The sequence below is a fragment of the Patiria miniata genome, unplaced genomic scaffold (assembly GCF_015706575.1).
Source record: "Patiria miniata isolate m_02_andy unplaced genomic scaffold, ASM1570657v1 HiC_scaffold_7, whole genome shotgun sequence".
Classification (NCBI taxonomy): domain Eukaryota; kingdom Metazoa; phylum Echinodermata; class Asteroidea; order Valvatida; family Asterinidae; genus Patiria; species Patiria miniata.
The window spans coordinates 8,681,973-8,704,972 of NW_024037074.1; the positions used below are offsets into that span (position 1 = coordinate 8,681,973).

General features: G+C 38.2%; 1 protein-coding gene across 1 annotated transcript in view; it reads left to right on the forward strand.

Annotated features, from left to right (window-relative positions):
- The first annotated feature begins 2,882 nt into the window (after positions 1–2,882).
- The window catches only part of LOC119744289 (von Willebrand factor A domain-containing protein 5B1-like), a 52,810-nt gene continuing 32,692 nt past the window's right edge, over positions 2,883–23,000 (forward strand). Inside the window, exons 1-3 of the mRNA XM_038220159.1 lie at positions 2,883–3,149; positions 4,274–4,383; positions 22,127–22,413. The gene's annotated coding sequence lies outside the window, so the exon portion shown is untranslated. The remainder of the gene's footprint in view (positions 3,150–4,273; positions 4,384–22,126; positions 22,414–23,000) is intronic.

The window sequence follows — 23,000 nt, forward strand, 5'->3', positions numbered from 1 at the left end:
TATATTAAAATCTTCATTTTGTGATTCCTTGGCCATTATTAGTTCATGTAATAACCTCGAGGATGGTATATGCCTTGATGATGACAGCAGCTTGACGTGGAGGGCGCCATTCAGAAAGACCTTTCAGATTGCTTTCTCGCGGCCTGATATGAAGAAATTTTGTTAAGCAGACTGAAAGGTTGGACTTTTTTTGGTCCAAGATAAACATCCTGCATCATTATAAAGCACGTAAAAAAAAACCATTTGAATTAATACAGTTTTCATTCCGTATGAGTATATAGGTATAGATTTGTTGGGGAGAAATTATGTGGAAATGGGCCCAAGTCTTTTGGTAAGGTTGGGCGTGGCATGATGTGCGTGTCTGTAGTGGATCTGGCACAGTGCAAGATCAGAGTATTGCTGCAAATCACGTCATGAAAAGAATTATGTCCAAGTCAAGGTTTCGGTCACTATTTTTGGGTCATCTTTTACCCCTACGTTCAAGCATGCGCAGTGCTGTGACCCAAAGGAGCACAAGGAAAAAAGGTATAATTTCCTATTTTCTTACTTTAGCTTCTCAATTTAGGTTCTCAGTCATTATGCAAATCAAGCTTCCCAGCCACTTGGCAATGACACGATGTTTGATCATCACACTTCGGTAAAAGGATTCTATTTGCAGAATTTCTGTCGGATAAACAGGAATTCCCAATTCCCGTATCTTCCGCGGATGCGAGACGAACGGAGAAGAAAGCAACAAGCTTCCCCAACAGGGAAGAATCTTGCCCGATATCTTGGGAAATAAGATCTGAATTCATTCTGACGGACGGAAGACATTCACTCCGCGAAGTGTCCGCTTCAATTAATACAAAAATCATCGGCAGTCCAACAAACAAGCCTCCCCCTTTGATAATTGTAATTACTCCCGGCCAGTCGCACCGCTCGAACACGCAGGATGCTTTTAGACGAAATGATGTTCTTAGAAACCCAGAGAAAAATAGTCAGTTGTAATTGAGAGTAGCTGTATCACAGAGAATTACTTCCTGCGTTCCGTTCCGCGCGAGGAAATGCTTTTAACAAAACAATGAATTGGTCACAACATCCATTTCAGCTACATGTATATGTATCCTCTAATGTGATAATTTATCTAACAATGGCAGGGAAGCTATTATTTTCTCCACCCACACAATTTTGACCTATTTACGCCGCCCACTCCTTTCATTTACAAGAGAACACTTGTGTTTGGGGAACAATACATCACGCTCACATGCAACTTAAAAATAACCAAATACCACATTCGAACGCAGCTGCACTGTCTTCCTCATTTCCAAGCTAACACGATTGAAGTTTGTTTCAACAATTATTATTTTTGAAGTTTGTATTAAATAATATACAAAAAAAATATTGTCCATGAGAATACAAAATAAGGAAATGCTTCATTAAATAAAGGTATATAATCAACAAAAAAATGCTTCTTGACATTGCAAAACCATTCCAAAAGAATTAATACGTTTTACAATCATTTTAGTTCTGGTTCAGATTATTTTGCTCATTTGCGCCTGTACAAAGAAAGTTTGCCTTATATTTATCCTCGTCCCTATCAGTGTCAATTTTTAAGCAAACTGCTAGCTCGCAAGGGGTCATTCATTAACCCAAGCCAGAGAAAAATATTAATTGAGAAATATCCACCCATGTGTTACACCTTGCACATATTTCTGTCGGTAGGAATTTCACGGAAACAGCTGGATGTGTTCACTTGCTCGTTATCGTCCACTAATGCTACCCAGTCCCCAGATTTGCAATGTAAACCATAAAACTATGTGATCTAGTCAGGTGGCCAGGCTAAACTGTGTTTGCTTTAAAGGGACTACATCATTTTGTTCATCGGTTTTATAAATCCAGTTTGCGAGGAGTGCATGTGCAGTGGTTTTTACCATCAAAATCTGACAAGAGCGGATCAAGAACACAATTCTTTTTTTTGGGGGGGGGGGGGGCAAACAAAATTTTGGTCCCCAAAAAGGGTGTCCAAAAAAATTACGGCGTGGGGTTCGGGGCCCTTAAGCGGGCCCCGAAAAATGTTTGGATTCTAGATGCTCTGTGATGCAATCTGAGGCAATTTCTGACCACTTTAACCAATGTTTTTGAGGAAAAGATGGTAGTGTACTCATTGCCTGCCTTTATTGCGAAGTCACTTAAAAACAAAAATGGATTCGGTGGGGGTTTTTTTTGGGGGGGGGGGGCATGGCCCCCTTTAGTCCCCCCACCCCCCTCCCCGGATCCGCCCTTGAAATCTGAGAGGAATTCGTATCAGAGTTTGGAGAAGCTTGCCAAAATTATGTTTTAAGCGATTCTACTTACAAATTTATTATAAAAAAAAATCGCCAATCAGTGGCCGCAACTTGCTAAAAATACAAAAGTCCACTTGTTTTTAACCTGGGCGATACATTTCCTCACAATAAGCAAACAAAATTATGGCATTAAGAACTTCAGAGACAATATTCCTAGGCCTAGGATTATTGTCTCTGATAATGACACTCGGAGAGTTTACCTTGGTTTCTACATGGAGGCTAAAAGTCCACGGTTCCTATAGACCGTTTGCACTGCGGCCATGTGTGAGGTGTGTGCTTTTGTTCAACAGGGATACGCATGCGTAAACCTCTTATACATTCATTGTTAATGAATTAACATAACACCTAATGAATTAACATAACACACCTCAAAGATGGCTGCTGATCTGTTCTTTCAGACCAGTCTGACATTGACAAATGTTGCCAATTTACCATACCTAGGTAATCACACACACAGGGCCATTACGGATTGCTCTCCATTCTAGGCCGTAATACCCAATTTGCATATAACTAACTCCTGTTACGTTACACTATGCACCGAGTGCAGCTTATTCGCAGTTCAACTAAAGCCCACCATGTTGACTTTTCTCGCATTAAAAACTACGACTACTTTCAGCAGCAATTATGCATCTCGGAACAGAGGACCGTGTTTGAAGTGAATTCTGGCTTGGATATAACATCGTTGTCTGGAGGCCGATAGGTTGTGTATGATCAAGATAAATTAGATTCTGGTTGCTGTGTTTATCAATTACGTTTTCACACCGCACTAATGCTGCATGGGGCTATCGAAGAGTATGCACATAATTCACGCATAATAGACAAATGGTAAGTACGGATTGAGAGTTGGAACACCGAGTTCTCTTCTTTTAAAAAAAATTACAGCAGGATTGAAATACTAAATAAAATAAAAGGCGTCGCTTTGTTCAAGAGGTTTACTTTAATTTGTCACACGCACAGGGAAATTTTCCCGTGCAAAATTCGCCCCCAAACATTAATTTTTTACATATTGCATTGTTTTCTCTAATAAAAAAATACCCCTCCGGGCCCAGTCTCTGCAAGAATATTCTGAATTTGCAATATTTTTCTAACGAAAACGGGATCCGTATATTTTGTGAAGCTCACAGATCATAAACAAGGGAGAGGAAGTTTAAATATTTCTTATCGAGCAGAGACTAGGCCTACTATTTATTAGTTTGTTCATCTAGAAGGTAATTCTTTCTATAAAAATATTTGGTTATCAAAATATATAGATTGGTTGCAGCAAGCTTTGATTTGTGTGCTACAGGAATACACATGCGTATACCTCTTCACGGTGCATTCATTATTAAAGAATTAAGAAAACACACCTCATAGGCACAGTGGTAAAGACACGGGTATAGGCATAGGCCTACACTCTAAAAACTGTGTTTAGCAATTATAAACACTATCTTGCTATCAATTTGTAAACATGTTTAGATGCTAAACATCACGTGTCCAATTCCTAAACATTAGTGTTCACTAGCTAAACACAGTCCATCCTTACGCTAAACATGTTTAGTATTTAAACATGTTTATAAACTGATAGCAAGAAAGTGTTTAGAAAAGTGTTTAATTGCCAAACACAGTTTTTGCAGTGTAATTTTCATGAAACGTTTTCAACGTTTTTCCTTTGGTTTGAGTAGCCTTTAAATGAACCAAAATAAAAGTCCACTGAGCTAAATCAAGTGTGAACCACCTGTTAAAATCGAAAGTCTCTAGGTACGGAGTCTAGCGATACGTGACCTTTGACCTTTGAATTATTCTCAAGCCCATTCAGGATTGATCCTTCGCCTCGCCGACTAATGAACTGTCAGATATCGGGCAAGCATCAGTTAAAAACAGACATTCACCATTGGCAATTAATAAATGACTTGGTGGGGTTGTGCGCTGTGTTAATGCATTTCCGCCTCTGTGTTTGCTATCTACCGTAGATAAGACCCGACCTGCACTGAGTGAATGGACGTAGTTCAATTGGGTCACCGCTGTCGGTCAGGTGCTGTTTCGTGCATGTGCTCAGCATAATACAACCACTGCAACCCAGGTAGGTATCAGCCATATATAATGCACCGTATCGTAGAGACAATCAATGATTACAAGCACGTTGCATTTAAGGTAAGATCTCACTCTGTTTAATTACATTGCAGCGTGCATAAACGCTGTAATGCGATTCACTTTCATTTTCTGGTACCACGTTTATGGCAGGATTCACGTAGTTATAAAATGAAGAATTTAAAGTATATGTGAATTTATCTTACGTGTCTAGGAGTAATTTTCATTTAATTAAAAAGGAGTTTTATATTCATATAATGTGTTATCAATTGTAGAACGGTTTGCTAATCAACGGATACATTACCATGCTGTAACATGTTTGACACAACGGCATGTTTTTACAGGTGATTTCGATCATTGATACAGCATCATATGTGGCCTATCGTGAATAATCATTGCAAGCTACACGGTCATTTGTAATTCCAATGAATATGTGCGTACGTGCCGCTCAGATTCTATACACTTTCAACATATTGATCGCAGGTTAACAAAATAGTCTTATTTATAATTTTCTCTAGACATCCCATTTTGCTTGACTTGTTTAGCTCTCCAAATTATTAATTGGATTTCCCGCTTTTCAGATAACCTGTCCCGATTTAGCACCTTTTTTTTAAGTACAGTGAATGTATAACAAAAATTGAAGAAAAAAAATATTCCAAGGAATTTTGAGTGATAGTATTCACAAAATAACATTGACTATCATTCTTGTATTTTTATGCCGAAAACGATTGGTTAATAAGGAAGGCATACTCCATTTGAGTAGCATGCAATGTAATGTTTGGTGTGGCATGGTGTGGCATGGACGCTACCAAAACATTGTAGATGCTGATAAGCCAACAAAATATCTGGGCCAAAGTTTTGTCTGTCCTCAAGCAAACACCTTATTACTGATGTATTCATCTTCGTCTGCCTATTTTTGCACTTTACTTTATGGCAAAGTATTATCATGATATATGGTATGATGCAATAAAAATCGGAGGAAATTAACACCAGAATCGTGCGCGAATCATTCATCAAGTGACTGATGCGAGACGGAGGCGTTCGAAAATACTCTTGGAATCCATAAACAAGCACGCCTCATTAATTCACGACCAGACGAGATAACTGGGGCAAAAATTACTCAGCGGTAACCCGACATTCATCAGCATAATGACATATTTTATTGAGCTGCATAAATAATACCATCCGTTGAAAAGGGACATGATGTTTACGACTCATTTCTGTTTCAATTATTAAACTCTTTCATCATATGATGCCGACTGTCTCCATGCTGCATTACATTTGTAGCATGTTTCTTAGCAACATTCATGCTTCGGTGTACATAATGAGTGAATTATATTTAATGATCATTCATCGGTCATTTCTGAAAAGTTTTAACGAGCCTTAGCAAGTTATACCATCCGTCACAAAGCTACGGATACGGCTGATATACTTTTAATATAGATCATGTCTGGCAGTATTCAGGCTTCATTACATTTGTCTCATGTCTCTTAGCAACATTGATGATTCGATGATGGCCAACATCAGTGAATCATTTATTACTACTATTACTGTAATAGGGCGACAGGTTTTGCGAACTCCGTCCACAATAGGGGGATACACCTTATTGAGGCGACAAAATAACTGTCGCCCTTTTATGAAAACGACCCTTAGGACAATGAATTTTGCTGTCGCTAACCATCTAGATCGATTCCTCATGGTCCAATTAGTATAAATACTAAATTTCGTGGAAAAAAACATAAGGTAAACTTGGGTTAGGTGACAGTTTAGGTTTGTGCAGAAGTCTATGGGAAAGTCACCCTATTGGGGCGAAAAGAGTAATTGTTATCAGTCTTTTTATGAAAAGTCTTAATGAGCCGCATGCGCACACATATAATATCATCTCGTCTCTGTTTGAAGATTAGTGTTTAAACTATGTTATCGTTGGATGATATCCCAACTGTATCAATGCTTCATTACTTTAACAAAAAACCCCAAAACCACCAACAATTCCTAGCAACGTTTATAATCGGATGTAAATTAGTGAACTAAATTTGATTATACTCAACCACTGCAGGTTTTTCTATCGCAGCTTTTCGACAAATGTTTACATTGATGTGTCTTTACAATATTAATTGAAGAATATTCATTTTTTTTTTTTACTAAACATCCCTTCAGCGAATTTTATTTGTAAATAAACTTGACATATCTCACACTAAGAAAATCGTAAACCCCATTTGTATAGGCTTTTTTTTAAGACAACCATTAGACCTTGCATCAGATTTACAAGGAACTTATATGTTATTTATGTTATTTTTTTGGTTAAATTGTCGATGAATGTCTGTTGGACCGTTGCACATTGTCCTTGATATACTGCTGTTATGAAGAAATGCATGTGAAATAAATCAAAAGAAAACAAATCACTCAAGCAGAAACGAGCATAATCCGTCCGTGGCTAAGAACGAAAGTAATTCATAAATCATAATCTTGAAATAACCATGACTTCCTTTGTTATGATCTTTGTTAATATCATGCGATGTTTATCTTACGCAGATGTTGACATTGGAATCTTTTTTACTGGTATATCTTTCGGTTTATCTAAGTTTTGCTGGTAGTCAAGAACAAGATTATTCACAAATTTTATGAATGACTACACTACATTGTTTACATTTTGAGTCATTCAAAGAAAAAAAATACTTTGCCTCTAGTAAACGGGAAACTATATGATAAAATGTTATTACACCCTGTCACACTTGAGCCTTAGCACTCTTGAAACAAAACCAAAAACTGCACTTCACCTCAAAAATAAAGATATGATTTATAAACTTGTTGAGTTTTTTTGTTGTTGCAATATCCGCATTGTTTTAAAACTAATTGTACGTGTGTGTCATACCCTATTGAAAATCGCTGTTAATGTCGCTTAAGGCGTATAATCATCGGTAAGTTAAAGACAATCATAAAGGTTTCAAGCAATATATGCTGTATTCCCATCACCAAATCACGTGATCACTCTTCATCCGAACCAGAAATGTCAATTGGTGGCGTAGGGAGCGCGGTATCTGGTGTTTTTAATATCAAATGTCAGTGGCCTTAATCAACTGCATTACTCACTTTATTCTCGATGTAGACGTGAAGTGTTTGTGTCTACGCTTTCATATTTTTTTGACCTCGTCCGACTTTTCCCGCCCTTTCGTGACGTTATTGCTTTTTTGATGGGAAATGTCTGCTCCTTTTCTGGACAATTTTGCGCTTCGTCGTCTGAAGAGTTCTGTCAATTTGGTCATTTTGTTTTTAAAGCGTCACCAAAAAGAGAGGAAAAAAAATATTTAAAAAAACACTTTAGACTTGAAAAGATTCTCCTTATTGCCTTATATGGTTTGAAACTCATCAGAATGCTGGTATACTTATTGATAAAAACCAAATGTATGTACGCTACGATTTGGGTATTTCAGGTATTTCAGTAACCGGTTCGCATCATCGTTTTATTTGTCATCTTTCTGGGTTTTAATTTTTTATTGCACCGACTAGTTGAGGGTAAAATATTGAATGTTATTTTAATTTCTTTCAATCACAGGCAATGGAATCGATGCGCACCAAATTGTTTGGTAGATATCTAATTCGTGGTTTTGCATGCTTTGGTCTCTGAAATTGTATTTTTACATATATGTTCCAGAATTATAAACAATGTTTCGTGAACAACCAAACCTCAAAGGATTTCGGGCTGTTATTTATCAAACCTCAAGGGATTTCGGGCTGTTATTTATTTAATACACTCCACCTTTCAGGAAAGTCGTCAAACTATGGCGCACGGCAGCTTTCCACACACAAAAATGAAGTTATAACCTTCGCTTGAGAAAAACATGACAATTAATGTCCCTTACCTTGTTAGGATTCTGCCGGTAACAACGTGCTTCATTTCTATTATTGGTGCAATTTATTTGTCTTCCCTTATTTTTCCTCGTGGTTTCCACCTGGTGATGATGATCAACCGCTCTAGTTAAAATGACTCTTATAAGAATTCAGATGTTAGAAATCAAAGCAAAGGCGGCTTAGCTTGAGACAGAAGCGGAATTATGACATTAAGCCTGCATGATCTATAGCGCAGGACTGATTCGCAACAGCGTAGTAAAGAATACGATAGGATTTCATCTAGATTGTGATATAATCCCCGCTGTTGGAGCGTTTTTTGATTTGATTGTAAACAAATATATACTGAGGAAGATTTGTTTAATCATGCAAAATTAAATTTCCTGGAAATCAAACCCTGATGCATTCTTTGCAGTCAACATTTTTAAACAATATTCTTGGGGGGGGGGGGACTCATCTTAAAATCCATTGCACCTGTTGAGTTCGTGATATCAATCAATTATATACCTCTTGAAACTTAGCCATGGAGGTTTGAACTTAATGTATGAAAAAATGGGGGAAATCAAGTACATTCTGAAAATATCATGTTGTAGTTTCGTACCAATACTTATTAGGTTCTCTACACATCTGTCTTTGATGAATGATTCATCGGCGGACAAGAAATACTAACATTGAGCGATTCAAAACTCAAGGGTGCCAGCGATAGCTGTGTGTGTGTGCCTTCAAGGAAGAGTAGGGAGAAACGTACAACAATGTAAACGGAAGAACCTCTTGTGTAAAGTCCATGTCAACACAATGTTCCGATTGCTTCTAAATCTCTGCAACTCTGTGGGGTTGCCTTAAATTTTCCCTTTCTGATGGATTGGAGACGTTTGGTCTTTGTAGAGTTTTTTTCAATTTGTTTGAATAGAGACCTCTTTAGTGATATCGGTTGAAACAAACCAATTTTCAGTCGTATTTGAAATGAAATATCCAATACAGATTACGCATGTTGCGACTGACTCGTTTACTTATCAATATCCTTATAAAATCATATAAGTTGGTGTTAAATTGATCCTTTTTATAGTTAAAGGGAAGATACAACATTTGCAATTATCACAAAACGAAATGATGAAATTATCACAAAATACCTTACTGGATTGTTAGGGAATGGCAGTCTAAAGCATCCTGTAAAATCGTGGCTCCTGGTGTGCTGACTTTTTCAAGAAAAACATGGCATTTTTCCAACGCTGGTCGGCCGACCAGCGTTGGAGAAAACTGGCTTTTTTTCAAAAACTGCTCCTAATTTTTCATAATAAGTAATTCCGCGTTTTCTTTGCAATTGACTACACAACTGTGAAGGGGTACAAGCCTGCTAGACTGATTCTCTGACCTTACAATTCTCCAAAGTCTATAAATTCTCTGTTTCATCTTAAGTGTGGTCAGGGAATCAGACTACAAGAACATGAATGGTTTTCTTGGTTTTTCCAGCATCTGCAAGCCCAAAACGTGAACCAAGTCATTTTAACAATATTTGCTTTAACATTTAACTAATCATCCAAATCCATTTATTTCTGAAAATTGCAGCAAAAGCAAATGTTGTACATTCCCTTTAATTACGAAGATGACATTTCAGTTGTTTCCGTTGCAATCGGATTCTCGAAAAACCTCCCACTATATTGTTGAACATTACTGTTAGGTCAGGAAACGGACTCGCAAGTCACAACATGTACAATCATAACCCACGCACATACCTAAAATGTTACAGATATGTATTTTGTTAATACAAAGAAAGTCTACTTATACACACGCAAGTGTTTCTTCGTGTAAGCACACACCACAGACGAAGTCAAGAGTAAAACACATCCATCAAAGTTCCGTGACAATTCCTGACAGTTAATTCATGAATAAACTCTATTACTAGCCGATGTACCACCCACGTTTACTAAGAAATCACCCAGTCAGCCATGATCCGTGAATGTACCGAGTGGGCGAAGGAACCATTGAAGCTAACAAAACGAGACATGATGATGAAATCGAGAGGGGGGAATTGGATGCAAGAGGACTGACCGATGAGTGATGAGACGAAACACTGTGTATTAATCTCACTGGTTCCTTCAGTCATCACACATCGGAGGTTTTCACAGAAAGCAGTGTGTTTCCGTCCATCACTCACTGGAAAGGTTTTAAGATGGGGACAAATAATAAATCATTTGCTCTCCACAAAAGGTCACAAGCATGGGTTATTACGCATGCGCAGTGACTATATACTCCAAGAGGGACTTTTAAAAAAAATGACGCACTTCAGAACAAGGGAATGATTAAACAAAATCTATTTAATATATTCTTTGAGAGATGTGAAATTACGCGAACAATAACTCCCCACATTCGTGCCATTGTGTTCAATCGACGTGACCAATGCGATGTGCGTTGGGATATAGTAAAGGCCAAAGTGAATCGAAAGGTAATACAACATGACAAGACATAACTGCGAGTCACGTACAAACTGTCATCACTTGCCCAAAATTGTACAACTTCCTTCGTGAATCTAACCTCAATATTCCTTTATTTTGACAGCGATGCCCAGCCCATCTTCCTGTTCTGTGACTCGCTTTAACCCTCAGTCTGCGTTTCCTGTTGTATCCTTCCTTTTACCACTTCACAATCGATTGAGATATTGTGCTTTTTGATGAGCACGTGTGTTCCCGCTCGCCTCACGAATAAAGTAATATCGCGATCTACTTTATTTCTGCGAGGCTTTCGGGGGTATGTGCCAAAATCGATGAACGCGGAAATGGTGTGTCTCCGCTAGAAAGTGTCGAAGTTCAAAATTATTGATTGGCCATATCTGATATAACTTGAAGTCGTATGACGTCGAACTGCTCTTCGCGGGAGAGGTGTTTTGGTCATTTATTGCATTTCGTTTGAAGTGTTTTAAATATATCTGTAAAAACTACAACTATAAAAGATCTCCTCTTCGACAGGCTATAGACTATAAAAACGAAGTTGTATTTTTAAAAAATATAATCTGACGGTGTACATGGTAATGTCAACAACAAAAAATAAAATTTACTTCTTTCTTCAGATAAACCGAAAAAGGTAACGTACCGGTCGTAGTTTAAAAACCCATCCTATCAATAATAATTTTTCAGTGAGTTTATACAGATTCTTCTCAGAACCAAATGAGAATTTCAAGACAAAAATAAAATGCAAAACAAAAATGTCAAAGAGAACATTCAGTCCGTAGTCCGCCTACCAATACTATTACAATGAAGAGCAATCTAACGTTGAATACTTCACGCGCATTTTTGGTATGAATATAGTGTACAGACCTGTGGCCTGGAGCCAAAAACGGCTTGTCGCTGTTTATTGCATAGTGAATATTTTATGATTGCCAATCTGGTTTGAAATCACATTCTTTATTCTGGTACGTCCCTGTACCCGGCGGTCGTATTGATGTTTCCACTTTATAATTTAACACGAGAGAGTCTTGTTTCTCTCAGGTTTGCGTCCGTACTTTCCCTTCGGCCAAGTTGTGACAGGACATTTTAAACTGTTACCTTCCCGTCCGCTGCAAATGAGATTTGCATTGTTGAATTTTGTAAATTGAGTTGGGAAGGTTGCATGTGGTGCCGTCAGGCAGAAAATTTATATTGCGGTGAGGATGGGTCCCTGTGCGATGTAAGAAGTGTCGATTGGTGCAATGTAAGACTCAACGACCCTCCGGCGATTGCTACAATGCTGATTGTCATTTTCTCGATTGAGCAGATGCTGCGCCACACTGACTATAGACCATTTGCAGGCGGTGGCCATCACTGAGTTTTTTTGTTGTTATTTTAATTCAGTAACAATGTATGCGCAAAAGGTGTGCTCCTGCGTATATATCCTTGTGAAACAACAGCACACATCTCAAAAGATGGCCATATCCTGCAGTTTTATATTCTGTAATCTTTGCTGTCAATAGATGTTTTCTAAAGATCTGGGTGGCATGTGATTTTGTTCTGTCTTCGTTTATAACAAAGCAGGCTTGTATGGGATATGTTACATCTTCTGTTATAATAGCTAACCGCATGGCTAACATTTTGATCGAGGTCCTCGGTATAACAATAATTTATCTTTTGAAAGTCGTAATAAACTTTGTCTGAAATACCAGATACATTTACCTTTAACACCAAGTACCCGGTCAGATCAGTAGAGATTGTAGTCAATATCAGGAGAAGCTCTTTCATTATAAGATTATTATTCAAAGTTAGGTTTGGTTCAGGGGCAAATCCAACTTTGGCCCGGGGGGGTGGGGGGGGGGGAGCAGGCATCAGCTACCTTTTTCCAGCATCATTTTCCTATTTGTTTGCGGCCAAAGGGGGCGTAGACCTAATCCCCCCCCCCCTCGTAGATACGCAGGCTCTTGCAAACGGCCGGTTAACATTGCTAAATTGCAGGCAATTATAATAATTCTATTTTTAGTCTTTAAAAACTTTGCTCTGATTACCCAATGATACCAAACTATCACTCCCGCGACCATTCTTGTATTTTTTTTTACAAGATGTTGAATTAATAGGTCTAGGGCCTAAAGACACACTAGCCCGTGATATTTGTCGATGTGATGCCCAAAAAAACCTTGTGTACGGATGAACGAGTATTCCCATCAGATATGTTGCACGATTAATATGATCAGTCGACGATGAAATGATTTGCGGAAAGCTGGAGTTTTTTTACCGGACGCTGTAATGACGTATGAGCTTTCCAGCAAATTTGCAGTTTATCTGTGGAAATATATGCATTGATCGTGACTTGAATATATGTGGCTAGATTTCCGGAGGGATAGCGGGTAGGTGGGCCCTATACTGCGACGACTATGAGCCGTGCGTGTGGCGTGAGTCTGATGTATAAGCGCAAGCCCCCGTGGTATAGGAACATTCAATTGTGGATTATCGCGAGTGTTTAGAATGTAATTCCGTTCATTTGCCTCCGAGAGCGACGCTGTAGGTTGTGATCAGCTTGCGTTTCTATTTATTCACATCTCTTGGATCTAGGGTTGCAATATTTCCCGGGGAATACTTAGGGATGTAAATATCCACCGGGAATTCCGAGGAATAATAAGGACTTTGAAATTGAAGAGAACTTTCCTGGCGCGGTGGATTATGTTGCCGATCGTATGATGGATTATTCGCCTGGAAGCAGACCCGATTATGCAGTCAGGTCGTTATTTTTCCTCTCCAAAGTATTCTTTATAATGTCTCACTTATTTCTCATGGTCACGTCTCCGTATTCGAGTTAATGAAACAAAAAAATCTTTTGTAGTACACAAAATGTCACTTGACCAAGGTTTCGATATCCGTTCAAACAAAATTGCTTTGGTTTCGTTTTTCTTTTTAATTTCTTTTAATGTTGACGTATTCTGCTTACTGCATTTTTTTTTTTTTTTACAAAATACAACCCGTCTGCGTCATTTTGAGCTGAGCTGCACGCAAGCGTTTTCGTAACAGAGAAGCATCGTTGTAAACAGTCATCATTAATCCAATAATGTCGGCCAAACGATCAGCTAAACCGGCGTCAAAATGTCATCTCGAGGAAAATCGAAGGTGGACAAAAATCGATCCGAACTGCTGCGCTCTTAACCCGATCAGATTGATGAAAACTATTGCCTCTCAATCCAAACGACTGTTTCAGATTCGTTTTGGGGTCATAGTTTACTATCATTTACAAATATTTTTTTAAATAAAAGCTAGAAAATACTTACAAGTACCGAGTTTCCAATTTGGCACTTTGGAATGAATGAATACATGAAACAGATACCATTTCTGCATAGTTTGTTCGTTCATCTATTTCTTTGGAAGGTACTTGAAGTGGAGTTTTTGTAAACAGTCGTCGGAATTTCGTAAAGTTCACTACCTTTGGGGCAGGTTCTATTAATACTGAATGTGGGCAACGGTATCAATCCTCAGAAACATAATTTTTTCTGTCACGATGGCCGGAGACATAAACAGTGTCATTAAAAATGGAATGGCTAATATATCGTACCAGAAATCTGAACTCACGCACATGGATAGTCAAATTTATCGTGTAATTATATCATTTAAGCCTGAATTTATAATCTTAGCTAGACAATTATGCTGTGCTTGACATAGTTTCGACAATGCTAAACGAACAGCGTACATGTATTATGCATTTATGTTGGTTTTAATGTAAAATATTGTATTAGTGCTACAAATAAAAATAGATCCGCTGTGACAATTGATGTACAGAATATTGGAACGCCATTTCATGGACTTTAATAACTTCAAACTTATCTGAAAATTCGTAAAAAAAAAAATAACATTATGGTCGCTTTCATTTTCATGTTTTTTTTTCCGGGGGAACTTGACAAATATAGTTCAAGTCTGTGATGGTGACAGGTAGTAAGCTATCCGTACATATAGGACGGTTTCCTTATCGATCAGTTGGCAGCAAAATGAGCAGGTGGTTTCACATGGGAGCCAATTATGACGTCACGAATCACCTTATACCCTACGCAGCCCTTTTCACTGGAGGAAATAACAGAAATGTCTTTCCAGGATGAGTTATTTTATTTTCTTTATAAGGAAATTGTTTGATTTTGACAACAAGGCGTTTATTTATCACTTCGGGGATAACGACGTTCTATTTTGGTTAGCGGCAGTTACGAGATCGAGAATATACAATGTACATTATCCTTATTGCGTTCTGCAAAATAACGAGATGTAAAATCTTTGTAACAGTGTAAATCAGTTATGTACGTAATTCTGTTGGTTCAATACGTTTAGTAATTTGTTTAAAGATTAGCAACGGAGTTTTTTTTTTATATAGTCTGCACCTGTCACGGTTTCGTTTAAAAGACGCAGTAATTTAGCAGATTATCTCTGCTTAGGGAGATGCGGTTGCATCGTTATCTGCAACGAACAAAATCACAAGCAATAGGTGATTCCCGGCTGAATTCCCCACCGAAGATCCCTCGGCAGACCATGAGCTTCCAGCTTGACTTCCATGCTCTGTGTCGTTCATACACAAATTTGATTCAGCACGGCAAGGCTTGCTTGGTGTTGGGCCTACAGGTCTCATTTTGTACTTGCGGACTCAGTCAGTTAGTTACCCCTGCGATTGTAGATTGTGCATTTTTGAAACCGGCGAGATTTTTACGGGAATATTGTACATTTCCGGCCACCATCCTATTTTTTGGCGCTTATAGTTTGTGTCCTGACAAGTCAAAAGGTACCACATGTAGCTAATTTGATTGGGTTCTGTTAAAGAAAAAGAAAGCATGAACATTTTATGATTGCGAATTGATGACTATAACAAAAGAATTTGACCTCAAATATCATTTACTCGATCGCACAGACAACAATTGGGTAAATTCTAAACATGAGAGTCGGTGACCAGACTAATCAGTGTTCGGTACCAAGACGTTCACATGAAGGTGGATCGAGCCTGAACTGGCGAGACTTGCACGCTTTTCATAGAATAAGCAGGCCCTTCGGTTCCTGCGCAAAAATATACTTATGTTTCGAGAATATGTAATTTTATTATAGGGTTGCACACTGATAGCCTTGGCGGCAATTTGCAATTTACCTTAACTCCACCCTGATCGCAAACTTCATTCAGGCGGCAAAAAAAAAAAAAAAAAAAAAAAACAGCAAAAAGGCCATTATTAACATTTACCGTATAGAAACATGACATTTGTTGGCGGGCCCAGGGCATTTGTTAGCGGGCGTCGGTCGTCCAATCTCCCCATGATAATCCAAGGCGAAGGGTGCCTTGATTACAAACCCCGGGGTAATTTACTGCACTTCCGAAGTAGAACACACGGAGGGAATACGGGCAGCGTGCGTGACGTCATTGCTTTCCTAGAACTCTCCTATTCTCCTGTATAAGTGTTTGCTTGCCGGGCGCGTTCCCTTGTCTGATATTTTCAATCATTTTGAGATCAAAATTGAGATTTGTATTTGTATTCCTATCAAGATGCTTTTAAAACACCGATATGATGTTTTACACGCAGGGAGGCCAACAAATAGCGTATTCATTTTCAAGTTTATGATGTGCTCGGTACTTATGATGTCTGGAAAAAGCGACATGCAAGAAGGAAATGGTTTGGTATCGCTATACTATGATAAACACGAGTAAGCCTTACGTGCATTCATTGTAAAACATTAACATAACAAAGACACCCCCCCCCCCGACATCCGCAAGGCATGAGGTCTATTCAATAATTAGGGTTTGAATTGAACCGTGGGAAAAGATGCTTTGCAAAATTTGTGGAAGTGTTAAAATAATTTAGGTTGTCGTACCTGTTGCATCTGGAGACTGGTTCCTTGGAGATTGCAAATGCTGTTAATTTAAACACTGAATTTGAGTGTTGCGGGCTATTGTGTCCTTGACAGCAACTCGTCTATTCTCATATAGTTAGAATTGTTTTTCAAATATCTAGTCTTTTTTTAGGAAGAAACATTTGTTGTTGGGTATATTGATGAAAGAATCTCCATGAATATGGAGATTTTTCATCATTATTTAATTTTTCATCATTTTTTCATCATTTCTTTTTGTGTGTGTGTTATGCAAGTTTTAATCGCTTTTAGAATTAATTGTTTTTGGAATTTGGCCCTTTAGGCCACGATTTGAGACAAATAAAAGAAATGAAATGAAATGAATAAGAACAAACTGCCTGAATTTCTTTCTGAACAGTCGGTGATGATTGCGAAAGTTGTTTACGCATTTCAGTTTGTAATTTTGTGCGTCTGCATTAAAAAAAGCGACACAACGGAGAACCTATTTTTGATATTTTCAACCTGACAGCTATTTCTCATAGGCAGATTTGGTAATAAAAACGTGAAATAGAATGTGTGGGTGTCAAGCTAGGACACTTCAGTCAAATTTGACTCTATCAAATAAAGTCAAAGAAATCAAATGTCAGTAGAAAAATGTGCTACTTATTCTGAAATTGTTACCGAACGATGAGATTCGTGGTGCGATTCGAGTGTTTCAGAGAGTGGGGCTAAGCTTGACAAAATAGGCTCGCATTTCTCGGTTTGGATACAGAGGGATATGGTTTAATGGGCCCATGCTCTACTTCAATACATCGGCATGTTGTTTGAGAAACGCTGGATGGGGTAGGATTTCACGTTCAATTGTCATCAGTCGATGAACTCGGGAAATCTAGACCAAAGGACCACCTTACCTGAGCGTCAAGAGCTAGGATAAGCCGACAAATATTTGTGGGCAAACAATTCTTGCCGTTGAAGCTCTTCTGTTTTTCGCATTTTGATTTGCGTGCCATGGCCGAGTAAGGTTTTGAAACTATTGAAAGGCTGTGCCTTCTTGTTTGAGACGTAAGTTCGAAAGGCTATAGACTCTCCGAAACTACTGAACAGCGATTTTTTTTTTTAATCGAGGTGAACATGGCATTGTTTTGTTCGTTCAATATACCGACGAAATGTATACCTATGTCTTACAGAATAAACTGTTTGAAGTAATGTGAAATAATGTGATCCAATTATTTGATTTTATGATTACGAAAAAACTGTTTTAATGTATGATTTTGATGTGGTCTGTATTTGATATGATTTCTAAAATCTGCTGCTAGGCCAACATAGAGTTTCATGATACAATTAAAACTACAAGATGGTTCAAAATAAAGGGAAAGCACATTTGACATCAATTTTCACCTACTTAGTTAACTTATTTTAATTGTTTCTTCACATAGTAGTGAAGTATAGCCCTTTAACCAGGCATGGTGATAAAAGCTTAGTAAGACTAGTGATATTATGCTAATTTGAATAAAACTCACCAAAATGAGTCTTTTCCACGTATTATTATATGTAAATTGGACTTTTTTGTAGTTCACAAAAAATTATAAACCTTGCCAACAAAATGTTGTGACCTGGTAACTTTTATTGAGGCCGGTACTTTAATAACTACCAATCAAAAGTTTAAATAATTTGTAAAAATAGGTGGAAATTGCTGTCAAAAGTGGATTTTCTTTATTTCAAACCACCCTGTAGATTATATTCAAGCCGGATGCATAGCCACGAACTCGTGAACCATTGAAACAATATTCTGGTTAGTGTAGTGAAAACAAATATTTATACAAGGATGAAACGACTACCGCACCGGTCCATAATTTAACCTTAGATAGACATCAACCAAGGCTTCTTTAAAGTCCACACATGGCCTGTACTTTGATTGATCTCCATCCATCTCATCCTCGTCTGGTGACATCATGTTTGCCTCTGCAGGTGAAAACACAATCCGCATCAATCAAATATTCATACCGTGTTCTCATTCTATAGAAGCCAAGTCTCCGTAGCGGAGGTCTTGACAAACAATACAAGGCTGTATTCACCGCGAGAGAGATGAAATGTAATTTACTGAACAAACTCCTATCTTGGTGCTCTGTTATCTTGGCACACCCCGATGTGACGGTTCAAAATTGAAAAATTCATGGGGCTTTTTTGAGCCATGAGATTTATATCCAATAAAGAAGTTATCAAGTTGAAATGATAATATTGGTTTATTTTGCACCGGTGAAACCACAATCATTGTATTTAGTTTGATTTTACCAAACGGAAGTTGAAATAAAAACGTGAAGTATCAATCCCACAACGAATAGACTTTAAAAATGCCTCATTGCTGTAGGCAAAACAAGTGTGTCTCCAGAGATATGCTGCGTCTGCGCACTGAGCGTAATTAACGCGGGGAAAACGCCCGGACGGAAACGGATGGCGGGAAAGCAAATGATGAAAGGTCGGCAACACATCCCGTTGCCGTGACAACCAACATCCACTTTCGGACTTTTCACAGGGAGAGGATGACAAATATTGTCGGCAAGCTAACGCCTCGGGTTGTGCACTGATTCAACGGCAATTTATCTGGAGAAATGGGAGCGTTATGAATATAAAAGAACACGCCAGCCTTGTGATAAATGATGACAGTTTTTACCATTAAGATATTGACCGTGCGAAACTTAAAGCTCACTTAAGAAGGAAAAGATATTAGTCTTCATTTAAGGCGGCGATATATACACGCACTGGCCATTAGCGTGTTCACATTAAGGAATAATTTGATTTCGAAAAAGTCTATAGTATCCGAAACCCGTTTCTAAAATTACACTCCTTGCTTGCATGAAGAAAAAAAAGGTGTTGGTAACCAATTTCGTTCTGACGGTCTTTACAAATCGCCAAGGAAAAAAAATGACGCAATACTGCTTAGGCCTACATAAAATACTTTGTGCAGCTTGTTTTTCCTGTATTCATTGTCTGTTTTAAGTATAAAAGATGCTAACGGTGCATATTCTTTTGGGTATTTTTATGAAAGAAATATGGTGTCGATATTTTCTGACGGTCGCAATGTGGTGGTACATTGATTTTTCAGACAGGCTTTGAAAAATGATGGACACGTAGCTATTCAGTGTGATATAAAATTATAAATTATAAGGAAAATTGTGAATTTATTTTCAGGTTGTGTCAAAAAATTTCAAAATGTTGATGATAAAGGAGATGTTCTTTGTCTCTTTGTCATATACACCGCCATATTTGTTGCCTCTTCGTTCCCGAGAGCATGTTGTTTTTGCACTTTTTCCCGGTCAAGTGTGTTGGAGAGTTCTGTAATGGGATCGATCATGGTTGGAGTTTGATTGGTCTCCTCTAGTCTTGTCCCCGCCCATTTTACTTGTGTTTGCATCATTTGTCTCATTCTATCCCCACCTTATCTATCACCGTATTTGCCTGTCAGGGTCATCGTCCTGATCAGTACGGACTGGCCTCTCTGGTCATCTTGACCACTTGAAGAGGCTGACCTAACACCAAGCCGGTGTTCCGGTGAAATTTCAGACCTATTGATGAATAATTCAGCGTAGTTTCCGGTCATTTCGTGGTGGTCAAGGCTCGGTAATGTTACACCTTTCTTGAAGAAATTGCTTGATACCTCCTACCGTTTTGCAAGTTTAATTCATCGATTAAAAGCAAATTGAAAATAAATTCTGTATTTTCCTGGTCTTTCCGAGCTGGTCTTTCCTAGCCGCCGTAGGCTACTCAGAAAAGCTGCTTTCATTTCTGCACGTTTTGCTTGATGCCATTTCCAAGTAGGCCTATTTATATTCTCGCATCTAGTAGGGGAAATTTAAATTTACATATCAAATAACGCGCGTTGATCTTAAAGATCACCGCCATTTGACTTTATGTCTGCCTGCATATTAAGATGACGTGCTTCTTTATTGTCTAAGTCATTACACTGACAAGATAGATTTATTCATCATTTCGGATTTTTTTCGTAATGCGTAAACGACTACATGGCATGGTGTAAGATCACATAGCGATGCACGACAACAAAACAATCCACAAATCTGTTTTCATTCGCGCAATTCCTGTTGTTTAATCGTCTATTCAGAAAAACAAATTTCCTAACATTTTAAAGAACACTTTCTACTTTTGTGTTTCTATTTAACAGTAGTTCTTAGCTATACCTTATATAATAAAAAAAAAGTCACACCGTATTAATTCTCTCCTTCATTCTCTCCTTCATTAATTACTTTGTCAAGCTTAAATGTCAAGGCCAAACTAGGTTCTAAGCATCGCTATGAACCTATGATCATGGCGAATCGAGCATTATATCCTCCGTACGCAGGCCGAAAGGCATGACTGCGCTACTACCGGTCGAAAGCCGAATAATTGTGGATTTATTAATATCGCATTTGAGTATCGATTCCTGGAACCCACTCGGATGAAGCTGATATCAACCTCTTGGGACCCGTTTCATCGCTAAACAGCCGTTGGCTTTCAAAAAGTTAACTTGGGCTTATCATCATGGTGAACTTGAAACAGCCGTCTGAATAATATATGTCTCTTTTGCGTTCATTTGGATCTGTAAATTGTTTGTGACATGCGTAATGCGGTGAAACTGATAGTTTGCAAGACATACACTTATCATAAAACTTAAATAATATGATTTCATTTTATGCGTTCACGATGACAGCATTGACGTCAGAGGAGCTGGCTAAATATAATTGGTCTTTTTCCCCATTAAAAAAAAAACCATAAAAATAGTTTTGATATTTTCCAAACCTGATTGCTACATCACACAACTGTGTTGGCTGTACATCTCGGCCATGTGATAATCTGTGTCCTTCTTCATTGCTTTTGATGAAGTAATGTTGTTGGAAATTGGCAATTCCACAGATTTATAAACCTCAATGTTATAACTTCGAAAAAAATCCAAAGGCCACAAATGAAACATATATACCATTTTGAAGCTTATTGTCTGCATTTTTATTGATTAAATTGTTTATTTCTAACAATGTTCAACAGTTCAGATGTTGCTTTTAACTGAAAACTTAATAAGTACACAAATATCTTCGTCTGAGTACATTCGACACCATGGTGTATCGAGCCGATTTCTACTGCAGCAAAAAAAAAACTTGGATGAATTATTTCTTTTTAAAATCATTGTAGTAACTTACTGATACGTTTTATTAGAATTAGAATCCATTTTATGATTAAAAATTGTCTTATGCACTGTGAGATGTACCTGTACGTCCGGTCCGACACTGTGCCATGGAACTGCCCAAATATTTCTACAAGATGTGTTACCCTCAGTCAGTTGTTTATATTTTATATTAGTGCTGCGTACATATCTATTATTGTTACTCACAGTAGCACAAAGAGGTTTCTCATCGAACCCTTTTAGACTAGTGACGGAAAGTTTATTGACCATTTAGCTTTCATTAATCATAGACTAGGTGAAAATCATTATCCGTCAATTAGTAACGTTGAAGTACGTACACGATACTGAAGTAAATAAATGATGCAGCATCTTTAAGCAGGTACATTCAAGACATACACCTGTATCCCGCCGAGCCCGCTCATGTCGATCGTAATTTGTAATCACTTTTCTCAATCTGCTTACAGCTATTGGTCTAGCTCCCGGCCCCCTTAATGGCCCCTGACATTTCAACCAGACTACTCAAGCGGTCGCCAATCCACATCGTCGGCAGCGCGTCCGCGTCCGTCCACCGCGCGTATGACGTCATCGCGTGAGTGATGCCTCATACTATCCGGCTTGGCTTGACAACTGAATAGGAAGATGAGATAGGCAGGCTGCATCATTTCAGAGGACTCTGTTGAATCTGAAGATGCGGCCTTAATGGAGGTATCTTACTACTTATGGAGCAGAGCAAGGAGCAGCTATAGAAAAGGTAAGAAAGAAATAGATCCTTCATGAGTTAATAGCATGTAGGTCGCCAGGCATTTAATAAGAAACTCATTAATGGAGTACAAGCACAGGAATTTTTTATTAGGACATCTTTCGCTGTTCTGTATGAAACTGTGAGCAAGTTGTGATGAAGAAAATTCCACGATGCCGAAAGGATTTGTGATACCTTTTGACATTGGAAAAGGTGATCTGTTGGTTCAAAGGGGCTTTCCAATACCCCTGCATCTGCATCTGTTTGCTGTGCTTCTGTACAAACGCTATCTCGTACAGTTAGCACAATACAACACAACGCAATGCTGTCTGTCTGCGATCTTTATGTATTATAATGCAAGTTAGCAATACTTCCGGGTTATCTGTCTGGATTTTCTTTTTTCTTTCTTTCATCATTTTCCTTTATTAAAACGGTTAGGGAGTGGCGTCTCAAGTTTATCCTTCATTGATGAAAGCACGAAATAAGTTGAGTGCAAAGCGCATGCGCAAATGATTATTGCCATGTTACTTTTTTGCTGACATGCCTGATTGACCGTTACGATCACTGATCTCTATATGTCTTTATATAGAGATCAGTGG